The sequence below is a fragment of the Prionailurus viverrinus genome, chromosome B3, assembly GCF_022837055.1.
Source record: "Prionailurus viverrinus isolate Anna chromosome B3, UM_Priviv_1.0, whole genome shotgun sequence".
NCBI lineage: Eukaryota > Metazoa > Chordata > Mammalia > Carnivora > Felidae > Prionailurus > Prionailurus viverrinus.
This window is the reverse complement of record NC_062566.1, coordinates 118,159,713-118,164,662: the sequence shown is the minus strand read 5'-3', so window position 1 is coordinate 118,164,662 and position 4,950 is coordinate 118,159,713.

Below are 4,950 nucleotides of genomic sequence, written 5' to 3'. Positions count from 1 at the left end.
TGTGAAAACTCCTTCTGTTAGGAACTTGTGTTGATGGAATTTTGAGAGGTGGTCCCCAGGGTACACGTGTGTCCTTCTGGTAAGTCAGGGAAATGTGAAGATGTGAGTGCAGCTGGTATATGGAACCAGGAGGACTTGGCCATTGACCAGCTTCAGTCATCTTTTGTCTGTTAGTGATGTGACAGCTAGGGACACGGCCCCTTCTGAGAAGGGGTCAGGGTAGAAGGTCAAAGGCAAGTCAATAGGCAAAGAAGATCCAAAGTCAGCTGCTGCTACCTCTGAGACCTTTCTCAAGCTGTTCCATCTGCTTAAACAACCTCTCAACCCCACCCACTGCCTAAACCTCTGCCACTGTCCTTCTAGGCCTCACCCACTAATAGTATATGACCCTGGTCAGGTGATAGATATTACAGGAAGCATCCTCCGAACTCCCAGACCTGGTGAAGGGACTCTTGTTGGTACTTCCAAAGCATTTTGGGCTTACCTCCAGCATGGCACTCATCACATTGTGAGGTTACCTTTTTACACCAGGGGCTGCAAATGCATATGCCTACAGAGGCCAAGCAAATTATCAAAATAAGTGAAGCCGGTCAGACATGAAATAATCCTGGCTTTTAAACAAAAAGATAATTCATTTTTCTGAAATCATGCAGCTACTTCAACCCATCTTTTGATCTCTTTTGAGAGCAGCCTAGGTAAATGAAAAGTTTTACTTCTATCATAAGAAAAGCAGTACAGCTGCAACAATGAACAGCCAGTGACTCCCTCAGCTTTGGATGCAACAGGGGGTGGCGGGGTCTGTGGCCCACATTGCCACGTGACCAAATGTATTCTAGAGGACTGCCACCATGGGAGAATGCAGGCCCCAGCTCTGCTGTTTTCCAAAAGCAGCGGTAATTCCAGATTTTATTGAAATCTCCCCATTTTGAATTATCTGCAACTAATTCAAAAAGTTTAAAGTGTATGTGTGGGGGACAAACAGAATACTTCTGAAGACCAGGTTTAGTCCACAAGCCCCAGATGGACCAATCCGCTGGTTGTTAGGACTTGGGCCATCAGTATTTCACTGAGTCCCCCAAATTAGCTCAGGGTCTAGTACAGAAAAAAAAAATTTTTTTTTTTTTTGCTGGTACAGAAAAAAAATTTTTTCAGGGGCATCTTGGTGGCTCAGTCAGTTGAGCTTCCAACTTCGGCTCAGGTCATGATCTCACAGTCCCTGAGCTCGAGCCCTGCATCAGGCTCTGTGCTGACAGCTCAGAGCCTGGAGCCTGCTTCGGATTCTGTGTCTCCCTCTCTCTCTGCCACTCCCCCACTCATGCTCTGTCTGTCTCTCTCTCTCTGTCAAAAATAAACATTAAAAAAAAATTTTTTTAAGAAAAAAATTTCTGACAAATTTTTGATAAATTTTTGAAGAGTAACAGCAGATAACCATTTAGCACTCACTGTGACCCAAGCATGTAAGAACTTTCCATTCATTATCTCACATCATCTTCACAGCCTTATGAGGTAAGTAGACTTGCTGAAGGATACAGAGCTAGGAAGCAAAGGGAGCAGGACTCAAACTCAAGTCTGACTCCAGATTTCTTAGAAAAGTAGAATCAGGGGTGCCTGGGTGGCTCTGTTGGTTAAGCACCCAACTCTTGATTTTGGCTCAGGTCATGATTTCATGGTTCATGGGATCGAGCCCCACCTCGGGCTCTGTGCTGACAGCATGGAGCCTGTTTGGGATTCTCTCTCTCCTCTCTCTCTCTCTGCCCCTTCCCACTCACTCTCTCTCACTCTCTCAAAAATAAATATATAAACATTAAAAAAATAAAGAAAAGTAGACTCTTCCACTCCAGGCCCAGTATGGAATAGTAGTTAAGATCATATTCTCTGGAACTAAGGTCCAGATTGGTCACTTTCTATTTGTCATCAGGCAATTTACATAACATCTCTAAGCCTCCATTACTTGGTCTGTAAAATGGAGATAATAATAATTAACTACTGGGCTGCCTGGGTGACTCAGTTGGTTAAGTGTCTGAATCATGATTTCAGCTCAAGTCAAATTCCCAGGGTCGTGGGATCAAGCCCCATGTCACGCACCATGCTGAGCATGGAGACTGCTTAAGATTCTCTCTCTTCAGGGGCGCCTGGGTGGCGCAGTCGTTAAACGTCCGACTTCAGCCAGGTCACCATCTCACGGTCCGTGAGTTGGAGCCCCGTGTCAGGCTCTGGGCTGATGGCTCAGAGCCTGGAGCCTGTTTCCGATTCTGTGTCTCCCTCTCTCTCTGCCCCTCCCCCGTTCATGCTCTGTCTCTCTCTGTCCCAAAAATAAATAAACGTTGAAAAAAAAATTAAAAAAAAAAAAAAAGATTCTCTCTCTTCATCTGTCACTCTCCCCAGCTTGCACGCTCTCTTTCCCTTTCTCTCTCTCTCTCATAAAAAAAAAAAAGAGAGTTTTAACTATTCATAAGGTTTTAAGGGGCAGATGAGTTAAACAGACACAGAGGAGCTCATCAGCAAATAACTATTCTTATTGTGCCAGTATTTTCCCCTTTAGGGTTATTAAATCCATAGCCAAGCACACACACTGAAGCTTCTTCATCCACAATCGGGGATATTCAGATGGAATATCTTGCTACTAGAGAAGAGACAAGGAAGTAATGTAAGGAGTCACTTCAGATATCAGATGGCTGCCTTCTGAGCCGGCAGCACACTCGATAGGAATGAAAATGATCAAAACAAATGACAGCGCTCAGGGCAGGGGGCAAATTGTTCCCCTGCCAGGCTATTCAACAGAAAAAGGAATAGTTATCTTGGGTCTAAAGCTTCATCCCCACTGGAGCCTTACGTTTCAAATCCCTTTCAGGTTAGAGCCAGCTTTCAAAAAGAATAATTAAATCTGAAAAGAAATGGGGTCAGCAGGTCTTGCAGTGCTTTTAAACAGGAAGTCTCAGAGCTCAGGGAGGGAAGCAGCTGACAGCAAAGCTGCTTTCCTGTACCTCAAAACGAAGAACGGCTCGGCTCGGTCCCAGGAAGGAAATACAGGAGCCCGTCCCACCACATACAAGTTCACCCTAACTTTAAGTCATCTAGAGTCGAATAATCGATTCTACTCAAAAATTGCTGCATTCCAGAACAATTTCAGTTTGTCTAATAAAAATTACTGTTATCTTTAGTAACAATATAAAAACAGAGATTGCACTCATGATAACAAAGAAATGAAATACCTGGGAATCAATATCCTGACAGACGGGTACAATCTATATAAAGAAAACTCCAAAATATTATTGAAAGTGATGAAAGAAGATTTTAATAAGTCAGAACCCAAACAGTGTTCCTAAAACATAAAAATGTAAAGATATCAGCTAATCTAGGTTAATTCATGGTCAACTCAATAACAATATTCCTAAAAGCTTTTCAAAAAGTACTCAACAGGGGCGCCTGGGTGGTTCGGTCGGTTGAGTGTCTGATTTCGGGTAGGGTCATGATCTCATGATTTGTGAGTTCCAGCCCTGCATTGGGCTCTCTGCTGTCAGCCCAGAGCCAGCTTAGGATCCTCTCCGTCCCCCTCTCTCTGCCCCTCCCCCACTCATGCTCGCGCTCGCGTGCGCATGCTCTCCCTCTCTCTCTCTCTCTCTTTCTCTCTCTCTCTCTCTCTTAAAAGAAATAAACATTAAAAAAAAATACTCGGGGCATTAAAAAAAAATACTCGGTTGAGCATCTGACTTCAGCTCAGGTCATGATCTCTTGGCGCATGGGTTCGAGCCCTGCTCAGGCTCTGTGCTGACAGCTGGGAGCCGGGAGCCTGCTTCAGATTCTGTGTCTCCCTCTCTCTCTGCCCCTCCCCCACTCGTTCTCTCTTTCTCTCTCTCTCAAAAATAAACATTAAAAAAATTTTTTAAATACTTGTCAAAATAATTCTAAATTTAATTTGGAAAAAATTAATGATGGGATACTATGTCATACTTCTTATTCAGTTATTTATTCATTTTATTAATTTTGCATTTTACTTGACTTTGCTTTTACAGCTTTATTGCAATATATTTCACATCCCATAAAATTCACCTTCTAAAGTGCACAAATTGGTGGGTTTTAGTATATTCACAAAGCTGTGCCACCATCGGCACTATATAATTTTTCAACACTCCAAAAATAAACACTTGTACCCACTAGTAGTCACTCACCTTTCCCATCCTCCACCCCCTACCCAACCCAGCCCCAGGTAAATTTTTTTTAAGTAAGTTCTACACCCAAATTGGGGCTTGCACTCATGACCCCAAGATCAAGAGTCGCATGCTTTACCAACTGAGCCACCCAGAGCACCTCCCCCCCCCAGTAAATATTAATCATTCTGTCCCTACCATCTGTCTATTCTGGAAATTTTATATGAATGGAATTATATCTGGCCTTTTGTGATTGACTTCTTTCACTTAACATAATGTTTCCAAGGTTTCTATAGTCAAGAATTTAACCTTGCACAGAGATCTGACCTTTGTCCTCAGCTTCTGGGGAATAATTTCTAAGCTCTTGAAATGTCATGCTTAAGAGGAGCATCGTTGTTTGCCTGGGAGACTTGGGTCACCAGATTGTCTAAAAATATAATTTAGGGTGGGTACTGGGCACATCAAATAGTCAGGGTAGGGGATGGCCAGAAAGTCCAGCAATGTGCTTTAGTGTAGGGGGTCTAGGTTACCCAGTATCAGCAGATGTCTGGAGGGGCTATAGACTGAGATCAGCCACATAAGCAATCAGTCACGCCTACATGATGGAGGCCCAGTAAAAACTTTGGATGTCAGGGCTCAGGTGAGCTTGCCTGGTTGGCAATAATCCCTGAAGACTGTCATGTATCACTGCCAGGAGAGCAATGCTGTCCTGGCTACACAGGGAGAGGACAGCTGGTTGCTTCATATTTGGAATCCTCCTGGATTTTGCCCTATGCATTTCTTTCTTCCCTTAGCTGATCTG